This window comes from Sciurus carolinensis, chromosome 6 (assembly GCF_902686445.1).
Source record: "Sciurus carolinensis chromosome 6, mSciCar1.2, whole genome shotgun sequence".
Classification (NCBI taxonomy): Eukaryota; Metazoa; Chordata; class Mammalia; order Rodentia; family Sciuridae; genus Sciurus; species Sciurus carolinensis.
Window position 1 is genome coordinate 18,578,647 of NC_062218.1, and position 15,767 is coordinate 18,594,413.

At 35.3% G+C, this 15,767-nt stretch overlaps 1 pseudogene; it reads left to right on the top strand.

Annotated features, from left to right (window-relative positions):
- Positions 1-13,514, top strand: part of LOC124986985 (26S proteasome non-ATPase regulatory subunit 7-like) — an 87,413-nt pseudogene extending 73,899 nt beyond the window's left edge.
- Positions 13,515-15,767: the final 2,253 nt, after the last annotated feature.

Consider the following 15,767-nt stretch of genomic DNA (forward strand, 5'->3'; position numbering starts at 1 on the left):
CTTTGAAAGCCAGACACAAAGAAACTGCTGTGTGTATGTTGGTTCCTTGTTTTCTTTTGCATCAATAGATATTTCTAACTGATATTTCTCTCTTGGCATAGGTTCAAATAAATGGAGTAAACTACACCAAAAACTCCACTTGAAATAATGTTATTATACTATAAAAATCAACACTAAGTTATCCTTCTAGTTTATGTTCTTACATAATGCATGCTATTTATTTTAGAGTTCATAACCACTTTCTACAGCAAATATTAAAAAGAACTAAATTTAATATAATAATATTCTGATGTGATCATTTCACAAACATTAGTGATATATGGTATATTTTTCATTAGATTTTTATACTGCATATTTAAAATTACAATTTGCCTAGTTAAGAACAATGGATTAGGTGTCATGAACAACCATCTGAAATCCAGGAGAACTTTAATAACAAGGAGCCATTTGTTTGGTAATAACAATCCATTCAGTTCATCTGTTTAGCATATAAATTAAAGAACATGGATCAAACTGATTACTATAAATTGATTGGTTCTCTGAGTGCTAATACTACTATGTTAGGCTAACACTGGCATCTGTTATAAACAATATCTTATCATGAAATTCATGTATTCATTCAAAATCATTTTGTCAAGTTCACATATAAATATATATTTAGTTTATAAATTTTCTGCAATAACATTTATCATATTATTAAAAGGAAAAAAGCAGAAGTGAAATGTCTTCTAAGATAGTCATATAAAGATATCCATTAAATGCTAATCTATACTTACACTTGGTTTTAATTTAATTAAAAACATTTTTGAATGTATGTTCTTAATACAAATCTTAAATTCTTAAGAAGTAGAACTTTAGTTAACCACATAAATAAAAATTTTATGAAATACATGATCAGGTTGTTAATATTTTGCCAATTAATCTATTATATTTTATAGTTTTAGTTTTAAATATTTTCATCAAATAGGTATTAAGGAAAATCTATTTTATATTGAATGCATTATAAACTATAGGTGACAATTGTCTATACCACTGTGATCTAAATTTTGATTAAAAACTTAGGGATTATCAAAGATTTTCACAAACTCTCATTATGTTGAATGTGTAGGTAATTTGCAAATAATCGTTTTAAAAGCATAACTTCTAAAATCTCTCCTCTTTGTTCAGTCCTTCTGATTCTTGACTATCCTCCTTAAGAAGATCATTCCTATTCTGCCACAATTCATGATTCATTGCTGAAATAATAGTACATTTCTACCTTCTTAAAAAGTTTCATAAGGATTATAATTTTATTTACAGGAAATAAAAAAACAGTGCAGTCCTTATTTGGCATGACATTTTGAGTTACACAAGTCAGCTAAATAGACTGATAAAGATCCTGAACTGCAATGGGTTACACTGATTATCTGCAAGTTGTATTTTAAGATTGCTAAATATTAACATAGTAGAAGTCTAAAGAGTTCATATGAATGCAGCATTTGCACATTTTATAAATAGTTAAAGAATATTTTACTTGTGTAAGTCTTCCCACTTGGTGCAGGGAATACCAAAATATTAAAAGACAAAACTTCAAAGAATACTGATTCTAGCTTTGGAGTCAAAAGTAAGTAAATAATATTATGACATAAAACTGCAATAATAGAAGAAGCACAAAGCATAGAGAGGAATTTGAAAATTCTTTCAATTAAGGTGAAAAAATACAAATAATATAGCACTTATGTATAAATAATAAAAATCATTATACAGACAATATAATACTTAAAGATAAGTATAATCTTATTTATTGATTCATGGGTATCAGGTCTAAGTGACAGCTCACTTTGCAGCCCAAATTCTGATAAAAAAAAAAAAAAAAAGATAATGTTCAACTCATTATCAGTCTGACTAGAGAAGAATCAGGAAAGCATCTTGTGAATTGAATTTGCTGTGGATGGATGGAGCATTGAATTGTTGTGGGAGCTTGAAGGCATATGCCTCTGTGGAACTGCAAAAAACCCCACATCATGAAGGTTTCTTATGACCCCTTATGGAGTAGTAACTGTTCAGCAAGTGCAGTTTTCCACCATCTATTCAGTGGATAACTATGGAATAGCCAATACATGCTTGTCTTAGCTTACACTGCTATAACATAAGAGCAAAATTTAGGTGGCTTAAATAGCACACACCTACATCATGTAACTTGGGAGACTAGAACATCCAAGGTGAAGGTGCTGGTAGGTATGGACTCTGGTGAAGAGCTTCATTCCAGTCAATAGGTGGTACCTTCTCTTTAAGAACTTACATGGTGGAAAAGAAAAGGAAACTGTCTTAGAATTTTTATAAGAACAATAATCTCATCCATGAGGGATCTATCCTTATGTCCTTATCTAATGCTAATTACATCCCGAATACCCCTGCCTCCCAATAAAATCACATTGAGAGTCAATGTTTCAGAATGATAATGTTCAGTGGATGTTAGCATTCATTCTACAATACCTCTCTTTTAGGTTTATACCAGAAACAGAAAATAAACCAGCAACAGAAAATAGACAAGGATCTAAATTCTCATCAAGGTTACATGTTTAAGAAAACTAAGAAATCATGTGTGCTTTGAAAAAGAAGAGAAAATAGAGAGTGGAGTAAGGAGATAAGGAGTATGAGAATAAGATGGCAATATAGAATACATAGAAGTCTGGTTATATTTACAAGGTAAGGTTAGAACAAAGACTTGATGGAGGTAAAAGACCTTGACAAGTTGAAATTCCACATTCCAGACAGAGGGAAGAGCTAAGAGACCAGTGTGAGTCAAGTGAACACCAGAGAATGTCAAAAGGTAGCAGTTTATTCAAATATTTAGCTTGGGCACTACATGAGGGTTAAATTTATAGGTACATGCACCCTTACCTAATTTTTGTGTGTTCTATGTTCAGAAAGAAACATGATTATTTTCCACAAGCAAAAGACTATGCATATAAAGACAATGTTTTGAAGACTTGTTTATTATGCATTTGCTAACAAATTCAAACTCCACTTTTCTATTGTATATTTAGAATAGATCTTTTCAAGAAAATCACTTCAAACAATTGTTTTAAGAACATCTATCTTAATTTGGCATGGTGGCACATGACTGTATTTCCAGCTATTGTAGGGGCTGAGGCAGGAGGATGGCAAGCTCAAGGCGAGCTTGGGCAACTTAGTGGGACCCTATCTGAAAATTAAATAAAAAGGGCTAGGTGTGTGATTCAGTGGTAGAGGGCTTCTAGGTTCAATCCTCAGTACTGAGGGAAAAAAATACCTGTGCTTACCATACATTTAGTGTAATCACATACAAGGAGTAGGTCAACCTAGACAACTCTACCATACTAGTCTATCAAATACACAGAACTAATTACATCTACCAAAAACGCTGATATTGATTTGAATTTTGCACAGGAGAACGTAGAAGTAGTGGATTCAATTAGTAAAATTCTCAAAAACAATGTTCATATGGAGAAAAGGCATTATAGTGATCAGAAATTCCCTGCCACACTATGCAGTGGCAGTCAGCAAATGAGTGCCTATTTCTAATTGAGAAAAAGTCATGAAAAATAGTTACCTGTTTCCAGCCCAATTATAATCCAGGGAATCTCTCTATTGGCACAGGTAGAAACACTTCCCTCTGATTGTTTATGGATTCATGACATTATTTAACAGTAACAGGGTACAGTAGAATAAGTTGTGTCCAAACTTAAAAATATAGATTTACATACAGTCTTTAATATGAATCCAGATGTCTTTACACTATCAATTTTTGTGGGGGTCTCTCAGCCAGGTCCAACGTGGATGAGAAAAGAGTTAACTGCCAGAGCACGATGTTGGCTGTAAATCAATCAATTACCCATAAACTTATCTAATCAATAAACACAAGAGCCAATGAGAGGAGGAGGCATGATGAGTCTGGATCTACCAACTCTGACCTCTAAGAACATGGAGTAGACCAAATCTCTTTTTATAGTCACATAGGTAAAGGGACCCGAAACAGGAGGGGCCTCTTCTGTGATGAACAGGATAGGGTGGAGTTAGGCCTCTGTGTCATGAGACTCGACCTCATCTAATTCTGATAGATAAGGATGACGTCCCACACATTTTATTGCAGTCTAGATGAAAAGTGCTTAGAGGGCAATCATTGGACACATTCAATTTCAAGTAATGTAACTGTTGTTTAATCTGCAGAGTTTCATTGTGCTCATTCATGTGGAAAAGGAAATGCACATTTGATCAACTGAATTAGAAAAGGGCTTCAGTTGCTTCCTTAGATCTTATTCTCCTCTCCTGACCATACAAAGGAAGAACACTTTCTTATACATTGTGGTTGAGTGGGTTCATGTGACCAACTCACACAAATTACTTGTCTCTTGTGGTTCACCTGAGAAGCAAAGTACTAAATTATAGTGGAATATGGACAAATTCTATTACAATATTATAGTAAAGGAAGAAAATTGTTGTTTTTTGTTTTTTTTTGAGACATATCTACAGAATCAAAATAGCATGGATCACTAAGGCAATACACGGGGCATAGTCATGCTGGAGAGATAACATAAAAGTTTTGAGCATAAAATATTTTATTATGTGTTGCCACTGAGATTTGGGGGTAGTTTGTAAAAGAGCTCAAAGTAAGTATTAAAGTACAAGTCTTCATATATCTCTCGAAATAGTAACTATCTTTCACTTTCCTTCTAAAATCACATAACCATAAATAATCTTATACCACAGAAATCTGAAAAAATAACAACCACATGTTAACATATCATCACATACATGCACATGCATACACACACAGGAATTACACAGAGGGATATACAAACAAAGAGGGATTTTTGAAAGCTGATGCTTAGCAGAGACAAGAGGGCAATTTTTAGTCAATAAGAACTTGATACGTTCTTGTAAGAAAGATTTTAATGCCATCGTTTAAGGCTTATATTTTAATGTTTTTGATAGAAAGACATATTTCTTTGCAAATATCATATTAACATTTGTGTAGTCCAATGTTAAGATCTTTGAAGGGATGCAAATACCAAATAGATCAAGAGTTGTATTACTTTGCTTGAGATGCCCTAATAGAACACCCGGAGTGGTGGAAACAGCGTAAGTTTATTTACTGATGGTTCCCAAGGCCAAAAATCTAAATAATAAATAAAAGGGAAACCAAGAGAATAAAGGAAGTAGATCAGAAGTACTGAGGAACAAAATCCACCAAATTATACTACATGCATTACGAATATACTACAATGAATACAACTTTTATGTATAATTATAAGGCACTAATTAAAATAATAATATTTAAAATAAAAGAAGAATTAGTAGAGTAAAGCAAGCAATCAAGGACAGGGAAGAAGGGAGAAAAAGGGAAGTAATGAGAAATGAAAATAATAAAATTATACTATGTGCATGTATAAATAAGGCATAAGGATTCCTGCTGTTATGTATAATTACAATGATCCAAAATAAAATAAACTAAGGAAGAAATTATTTTGTATATACCCTCTAAGATTTTGATTCTAATGTGCACCTTATAAATGTCCCATTATATCAATGATAAAAACAATCATCCCTGAGATGAGAAGGGAGTAGATTTTCACCCTATTAGCCTAATTAGTGGATTCAAATTCTAAAAAAGTGAGGGACAATTACACCTGGACTATTGGAATTTTACAATCAAAGATAAAGTCAGTGTGATATTATCATGATACATTGAATAAACTGCATTTGGGGAAATACTGTGCACTTTATAGCTATGTTTTAAGTGAAGAATCAGAACTTTGTGGTCTTAGATGAGCTCAATAAATTAGGAAGTCTGGTCTCTAACAACTTCTCAAATTGGAAATGTATACTGAACTACATTTTCACTGAACTTTCCTATTTTCATTTTGATTGTTTCTTTTCAACTAGGTTCCCATGTCTGCATTCATTAGTACAAGTCCTGCAAGGTAGCTATGCGGATAGAGTGCAGGTCATGCGTAGTCACGTCCTTCAGTGACCACAGCAGCTCTCCTTTCCAGAAACCAGCAAACATTAACTATTTTCTTAGATAACTGGGAACTAACCCTGGGAAGAATAACTCAGAGGAATATGGTACTTTATTAACCAAGAGGAGAAAAATGTTATTCAGCAAATGGTAGCTGTTCCCTCAAATGTTGGAAATATGCCAAGACTGGTCTGTGCATTAAAGTAAGACTAGGTTTTCTTGGAAATAAATCTTCCTATGGAGCTTTCAATTATACAGATTTTCAGGTACAAGCAAACTGTGTAGGTAAGAGAATGTCTGTGATAGAGAGCATTATCATTGCATAATCAGCAAACTGTATTAAAATACAGTTTGTTGCAGAAATGAATCAATCATTTGTACTTTAACCCCAAGTCAGGTGGGTCAAGAAATCAGAAATTCTTGCAGTTGATATGGCTGCTGATGTTCTATGATACGTAGGAGGGAGGTAAGGCAGGTGATAAAATTGGGAGGAATAGATACAATGCATTTCTAAAATAATTTAGTACACTATGTACCTGGAAGGAAAGGAGATTTTAGAAAGTAAGAGTAAGTGTTACCAATTGTATTTGTTTCAATTTTCATCAAGATATTTAAATAATATTTTATTCTCCTTTGATTTATAGGCTGACAATTTTGTGAATGTAACTTCACAGTGATAAGGAGCTAAATGTATCCTCAGTCTGAATTTAAATTACATGGACTTCCTTTAAAAAATTATTTTTAATTTTAATAGAAGTTAAAAATATGTACTTTGGTTAATTGAGATAATCAGAAAATTATCAACTTCAAACAGTAATTAGTACATCATCAAATTGTTTTTATTAAAATAGAATTAGTTTAGTCATGTGCTGACTTTGAGGGATTTTTGTTTTATGATGCCTACATTTACATATCTCATGTTGTTGACCTATTATTTACTAATTTTATCATTTTATTTTCATGAGAAATTATGAGTTTCTTTTTTTTTTTAATGCAATTGAAGCAATTACATGTCTTCTGATGACAAAGCAGGTTTTTGTATTATGAATCTTGGGAATCAGGTCCCTAACTTTTTTGCATTTTTCACAATCAGAAAACCCAGTCAAATTAATGTTCAGGATCTCTAGTGCATACATCATCCTCCTTAATCAAAAGTATGATATCATACCAAAATCATGGATACAATTTTCATTGTCACTACAAAAAACAGGTTAAAAAAATTCATTACAGCCAGGCATGGTGGCACATGCTTGTATTCTCAGCATCTCAAGAGCCTGAGGCAGAAAAATCGTGGGTTTGAAGCAGCGTCAGCAACTTAGTGAGGTTGTAAGCAAACTAGAGAAACCCAATCTCAAAATAAAAAAAATAGAAGGATGGGAATGTAGCTCAGTTATTAAGCACTGGCATGTTAAAATACATATACTGGAATTTTATGAAAATCTCATTCTTATCTATAGGCAGACACTACTACTTATACCTCCTAAAGGCAACTGACTGCAAAGTACATTTCAACTGAAGATTTTATACACTAATGATTATGTGTTTATTGTTAAAACTATAAACTCCATAAGGGCAGAATTTTGTCTCCACAGAGACTATTACAGTTGATTTATACAAATAAGAGGCTGGTAATATTTTGACAATTTAATAAGTTGGTCACAGCATTTTCTTATGCATCAGTAAAAATTGCTGAATGAAAGTGCTAAATGCCAGTTTAAATTAAAACTGTATTCATAATCTTGGAATCCTGAATACATGGGACAATGAGAAACCCAAACAACCAAAATCAGTTTTCCTCAAATGAACGAAAACTCAGGAATTCCCCAAGAAAGCACGAACTTATTAATTCAACTGAAGACTCTTTTAGGCAGAAATAATTTCAATTTAACATGTTCAGTAATGTTTTATTTAACTACCTCCAGTAGAGTTCACTTGATCAAAACCTGAAGTGTTTGAGATCCTCAGCAGTTTTATCTGCTGTGCTGCTGCCTCACAGGTCACACAGTGACCTTGCAGACCACAACCATATAGTTCTGTCGGTTGCCATAAACATCTCACTCGCAGTTGAAGAAGGTAATTAAAAGGAGTCTATGATGAGCATGCCGTGATTAGAGCAGAGGTCTGAGACGGCGCTGCTGAAGGATTTATGAATTAAATTTGCCTGCTGAGCTGCAGCAAAGGTGACAGAATCTCCAGTTTACAACCATGTTTTTAATTTAGACATGTTATGCATGGCCAGAAACAACAACAGCCATTTCCTTTTTACATGGCTTATTACTTATAAATCATGACAGCACTACAGCTGCTTTAATTTGAAGGGATGAATAGATAACAGTACTCTTATCATTTAGATGTGAGAAGCCCCCCAATAGCTTATGTGTGAGACAATGATGGAGGTCTAGAGGTAAAATGATTGGATTATGAGAACCTAAATTGCACTGGTTGGGATTAACGGTATGCTAACTGTAGGATGTGGCTGGAAGAGGTAGGTCACTGTGGGCTGGCCTCCGGGGAGAATATTTTGTCCTTGTTGAGTGGAGCTCTCCTCTGATTTCTGATGTGATGTCCTCAACTGTTTTCCTCGACCACACTCTTCTTCCACGATGTTCCGCCTTCCTTCAAACCCCAAGAAATGGAACCGGCCTTCTGTGGAATGAGACCTCTAAAACTGTAAGCCCTCAGATCCACTTTTCCTCCTCCAAATATTCTTGTCAGTTCTTTGGTCACAGCAGAAAAAAGTTGACTAAAATAAGTAGCCAAACTTTTTATTTTTTCAAGTTCTAAATCTCCAAAGATAAAGAAATATACAAAACAGCATTTTCTAAATTTTGGTATAGAAGTCTGTACTAATGCTGTACTATTTAGGAGGAAGTACATTGAGGCACCAACAATTTACTTACGATATCATCAAAATTAAAAGATGATGATTCATAAAGAGGTGCAAAGATGGACAGATACAGCAAATGTTGTACAAAGTTAATGCTAGTATTCATATGACATATGAATTTTAACTGTAAATTCTGTCAAATTTTTTTCTACTTTTTAAGCTTTCATAACAAAATGCTGGAAATACTATCAATGTGTATGTGGTAATAATCTGTTTCAAGATATATTTCACAGTTGTCAATTATTCTTGGAAAATAAATAAATTGAGTTAATCCTCAAAGTGCTCTCGGTATATTGCTATGTTGCTGGAAATTGTCATGTTTTAAGAATTTAGTAAAACTCTGAATCTTTGCTCTTTGTAGTGCAAACCAGTTCTACTCATCATAGATAAGTGGAATGCCAGTTGGCATAAGTGAGCCATTTATTTCCAAATTCTCCAAGTTGAAAACTACCTCTTATCCTAATATCATACATATTAGTCAGCTCAAATGATGATTAAATATAAAACTTCTTCCTTTGAGCATTAAGTGCTTACTAAACGTTAGTGATGACCATATGCTGCCTTGCATTTTGCTCTTCTGATTTCACTCTCTGTGACAGTATAATTTAGTTACTACTACAAAAATATCGCTGTAAGCTTTCAATGAATTCTAGTTAGTATAATATATCAGAAGATATAAATCAAATGTCTGGGGGATGGCTTGAGATTTCAATAACAGATAATACATAAAATCTACTGAAATGATGTTCCACTTAGGACTAAGGGAATGTTGAGTAATGATGTTCTGGAAGCTCAGAATTGCACAAGCACAGGAGTCAAGAAAGGTTGATGCTTTTATTGAGATAAAATGGTGATATAAAAATAAAACTTTTACCATGTTTTTCAGGAAAAAAGTGAGTTTTGCAAAAGTTGAGGCAATATCATGCAATATTTAAGTAAAGGAATCTTGAGGTCAGGAAGGTTGAACTTAAAGCCCTCCTCACCAGCAGAGATCATTGAGGATGGGCAAGACCAGAAACATCTCTAAGCTTCAGCTTACTCCTTTGTAATACTGAGGTAGAAGTGTCTTTTTATTTCTCAGGCTTACTGTAAATTAACCAATGAAATCCTTCATACCACATACATTTCATAATGTGTGTAGCAAGATGTCAATCGATAATGATCATTTGAAAACAAATAAAAATAAATTACTCAAAACTAAATGTTGTTTTCTTTAAAAACAAGCACTATAAGTATGATTTTGGATTCATAATATAGTAAAACCATGTAAATTGTTTCTATTTGATAAAATCTATGCATCCACAGTGGCAGAAAACATTGGAAAACTTGATGGAGTATTACAGAGGGTTCTTTTAAAAGTAAGAGTTACCACAAAGAATGAAGTATCTCATTCTTCTGAGAAGGAACATTCTGAGAAAAACAATTGAATGAAATTAATACCAGTGGCTGAATTTATGCTTAAAAATATATCTATTTCCTTAGAATTGTATTGAAAAGAAGATGCTACTTTTATTTAAAAAAATATGGAACAACAATGCTATATATTTTAAGGTTGATTGCGTAGAAATACAAATGCATTTATAAAAATTGATATTCACATTAAAACTACAAATAGTTACTTTGCAGATGGAGATGGAATAAAGGGCATTATAATAAAGATTGTATATCTTGATATCCAATGTTTAACAAAGAGAAGATATTTAACCAAGATAATGGCTATACCTGTGTATGGGAAAAACTACTGTAGGATGGAGGAAGTAAAACTGATTGTAAAATTTAATTGAGATAAGTAATACTTAATATACTTTTGTTTGAAGAACAATTTAATTTCAAAGAAACATTTTTCTCTTATGCCAGTGACATGGCTGGTCATCGATTGTCTTATTATTTCACTCATTCATTTATTCACTTAAGATGCATGCACATACTGAAATCTTACTTAATCCTTGTTATTATTAGTACGTGAAGAGGACATGCAGGATGGTTGATGGACTCTACCCTTCTTTAATGGTTTTGGTAATTTCCATTTTTTTCTGGGTTAATCAACTTCTTATTGCTTTGATGAATATTCCTGAGAAGAAAAACTTAGAGGAGGAAAAGTTTATTTTTGCTCGCAATTTCAGAGTTTCAGTGCATGGTTTGCCAACTCCATTGCTCTGGTCCTAAAGTGAGCAGAGCATCATGGCTGAAGGGAATGGTGGAGGAACTTTGCTCTGCTCTAGGGATCCAGTGTGCAGAAAGAGAAAAGGGTAGATGAACACTTCCTTGGCATACGCCCAATGATCCACTTCTGCCAGCCCCACCCCCCTTGCCTACAATTGTCATCCAGTTAGGCCATGAAAACTAGGATGAATAAATTAGGCTACAGCTCTCAAAGTCTATTTATTCCACTTATGAATATTCCTGCATTAACACAGGAGCTTTTGGGCAATACCTTATATCCAAACCTAATACTGTCCTAAATTTTAATCACAAAGTTATAATGTCATGATGAAATAGAAGAGATTCTACATTTCTTAAAATAGATAAATTAATTATTTGCATTCTTTAAATTAATGGAAATATTTAAAACAACAGAATCTTTATTTTGAATCATTGCATCTATATCCCTTAATGAAAGTTAAGCTAGAGTGAGTATCCATTTGCAATTAATTTCACTGAATTTTTCCATGTAGTTAAGTTTATTAAATAAAATGAAAAGAATTTCACTTTTTCTGTAATATGTGATAAATAAATTAAATAAATTTATATAGAATGTAATATAAATTTATATATACATACGTATATATATATTTATTTATAATGTAAAAATTGTACCTCTGAACTCTCAAGGTCTTGGGTCCTAATGAAAATTCTTTCTTTCTTTCTTTCTTCTTTGTTTCTCTGTTTTTACTTTCCCTCCTATTTTCTATTTTTGTGGTACTAGTAATGGAATCTACAGGCACTTTACTACTCAACTACATTTCTGGATTCTTAAAAAGAATTTTATTTGTTTTATTTTGAGACTGAGTCTCTCTAAATTGCTGAAGCTGATTTTCACTTGCAGTTGGCCTTTCCAGACACTGGGATCACAGACTTGTACCATGTAATAGTTAATCTGAATTGTCAACTTGATTGTATTAAGAGATGCCAAGGATTAAGAGACTTCTGGATGTGTCAGTAAGGGCATGTCTAAGAATGCTTGCAATATGAGATAGTGAACTGAAGTGGAGTCCCTCCCTAAGAGTGGGTAGCACTGCCCAGTAGGATGGTGACTTGGATGGAATAAAAGTTGAAAGAACAAGGAAGCAGATTCAGATGCAAGCTCAGCTCTTCTTAAATGGGTTCTTAATTGATGCTTCAATCCTCTGAGGATATTGAACTCCTGCTTCTTCACTTTTCCAAAGCAGACTCTGCCAGTGATTATCCAGGTAGTTTCCAGAAGCCTTAGTCTTGGACTAAGGTAACACTGTTGATCCTTCTTGTTCTTGGGATTCCACTTCTTGGACTGCACAGCTGCTGGCTTTTCCAGCTCTCCAGTTGCAGATGGCCATTGTGGACTATCTAGTTTCTGGTCATGTAAGCCAATCTAATCAATCCCCTTTTATATAATCATACTTTCTGTTGATTCTGTTCCTCTAGTGACCCCTGACTAATACAGAAATTGGTACCAGGAGTGGCTCTGGAGAAACAGAATTGTAAGGATGAATTTCCTTAGTTGGTTTTGTGGGTTTTGTGGTTGGCTATCTAAATTGGTTAGACCCAAAGGTACTAAAGTCTCTCCTACCAGTACTATGGAGAGCACTGATAATCCGTGGTGTGAACTATTTAAAGAGATCCTTAAAGTAAATGCATCTGATGCTCCCAATTTGCAGCTTATAAAAAAACAAGGCATTTAGTGACTCTATACATGATACATGTGAACAGTTCTGGAAAACTAAGAAATATGATGATGTTAGTTGGTTGCTTCTAGCTTCACTAGACAAAGTAACAAAGGAGAATGATGAGCTCAGAAATTCAGTTTCTCAGCTGCAGATGCACATAACTAATCTGAAAGGTGCTAAGTGTGTTCTGAGGGATACTCTTCTCTCTTATAGTCATAAGCCTGAAGTTTCTGACAACCAAACTAAAACCCTCATCTTACAATTGGCTGAATTAAGATGAAAGTTTAATGCTCAGTCTCAGAAAGTGTCTGTAGTTCAAGTGAGGGCACTGATTGTAAAAGAATGGGATCCTGCAAATTGGGATGGCAATGTATGGGAAGCACCAGGAGATGGGGATGTTGAACTCCCATATTCTGATGAGTTTATTTTGCCAGAAGTTGTTGAGTCCACACCCTTAGCCACAACTGAGGCATCCCTACCCCCACCCTCTGTGGCATTGGCTTCTCCACCCTTTCTGGAGGCAACTAATCCTGCTTTGTTTATGGAATCAGTGAAAACCTTCTGTGATTCACTTACTCAGCATGAAGATGTTGATACTACTCAGAACCCACCCTCACCACCCACTTTTGCCTCCTGGCCTATACCTAGATTCAAATCTAGGCAGGTTCCTATAGGTGAGGTACAGAGTGTGACCCAAGAGGTGGTACGCTACACTCCAAAGGAACTTCTTGAATTTTCTAATTCACACAAGCAAAGGTCTGGGGAACATGTGCAGGAATGAATTTTAAGGGTGTGGGATAATGGTAGAAGAAACATAAACTGAGATCAGGCTGAATTTATTTATATTGGCCCATTAAGCAGAGATTCTAAATTTATTGTAATAGTTGCCAGTGTTAAAAAAAAAAAAAAAAGTGCTAATTGTTTGACTGGCTAGCTGAAGAATGGGTACAAAGATTGCCTACCATAAATGATTTGGAAATACCTGACATCCCTTGGTTTACTGTTGATGAGGGAATTCAGAGACTCAGAGAGATTGGAATGCTGGAGTGGATCTGTCATGTACGACCTTCTCCTCCCTACTTGGGGGATCCAGAAGATGTGAGCTTCACCAACACTATAAGAAACAAATTTGTGAGGGGAGCACCAGCATCCTTGAAGAGCTCTGTCACTGTTCTTCTTTGTATGCCAGACCTTACTGTGGGAGCTGCAGTCAATCAACTGGAAGACTTAAAGCATTGGGAATGATTGGATTTGGGGAAGGAAGGGGCCAAGTGGCAGTCCTCAACTGCCAAAGACAGGGTGGTCATAGTTGCCATAATGCATAGCAAAGGGGAAGAAATGTTCTGATTCATGTAGAACTTTGGTGATGACTAATTAATCGTGGTGTTTCTGGATGTCAAAAAGATGGGAAACCCATCAAATTCTTACTTGACTTACATAAGCAGAAAAATTCCAGGGCAAATGTACAAAAGTCTGTCCTAGATCATAAGAGCAGAAAATCATGGCCCCTCAACCATTTTCTGTATTTGATCCAGAACATCTTGAATGAAGGGGAGGCCAGGTCCCCTTGAGGAAGGACCCTGGTATAGTACAAAAAGTCTTCACTTTTAATCTTTCTCCCATCCTTCCCCAAAGGAACCTGTGGCCTTTCACCAGGGTAACTGTACACTAGGGAAGGGCAATGGTCAGACATTTCAGGGACTACAGGCTCTGAATTGACATTGATTCCAGGAAACCCAAAACGTCATTGTGGCCCTTTGGTAGAAGTAGGGGCTTATGGAGGTCAGGTGATCAATAGAGTTCTGGCCAAGGTCTAACTTACAGTGGGTCCAGTGGACCCCTAAACTCATCTTGTGGTGATTTCCTCAGTTCCAGAATGTATAATTGGTATAGATATACTTAACACTTGGCAAAACTTCCACATTGGTTCCCTAACTTATGGAATGAGGGCTATTATGGTGGGAAAGGTCAAATGGAAGTCTCTGGAGTTGCCTATACCTGGGAAAAGAGTGAATCAAAAGGAATCCTGCATTCCTGGAGGGATTACAGAGATCAGTGCTACCATCAAGGACTTGAAGGATGCAGGGTTGGTGATTCCCACAACATCCCCATTCAACTCTCCTATTTGGCCTGTGCAGAAGACAGATGGGTCTTGGAGAATGATAGTTGATTATCATAAGCTTAATCAGGTGGTGACTCTAATCACAGCTGCTGTACCAAATGTGGTTTCTTTGCTTGAACAGATTAATACATCTCCTGGTACCTGATATGCAGTTATTGATTTGGCAAATGCTTTTTTCTCCATCCTAGTGCATAAGGACCACCAGAAACAATTTGCTTTCAGCTGGCAAGGTCAGAAATATACCTTCACTGTCCTTACTCAGGGGTATGTCAACTCTCCAGCACTGTGTCACAGCTTAGTTTGCAGAGATCTTGATCATCTTTCTCTCCTACAAGGTATTACATTGGTCCATTATACCGATGACATTCTGTTGATTTGATGAACCAAGCAGGAGGTAGCAACCACTTTGAACTTGCTGGTGGAGCATTTGCATATCAGAGGATGAGAAATAAATCCCACTAAAATTCAGGAGATTTCAACTTCAGTTAAGTTTCTAGGAGTTTAGTGGTATGGTGCCTGCCAAAATATTCTTTCTAAGTTGAAGGATAAGTTGTTGCAACTGGCCCCTCCTACAAATAAGAAAGAAGCACAACACCTGATGGGCCTATTTGGATTTTGGAGGCAACACATTCCTCACTTAGGTGTATTACTTCAGCCCATCTACCCAGTAACTAGAAAAGCTTCTTGTTTTGAGTGGGGTCTAGAATAGGAGAAGGTTCTGCAACAGGTCCAGGCTTCTGTGCAGGCTACTCTGCCACTTGGGTCATATGACCTGGCAGACCCAAGTATCTGTTCCAGATAGGGATTGCTGTCTGGAGCCTTCGGCAGGCCCCCATAGGTGATCACAGAGGAGGCCATTTGGATTTTGGAGCAAGGCCCTGCCATGATCTTCAGACAACTACTCTCCCTTTG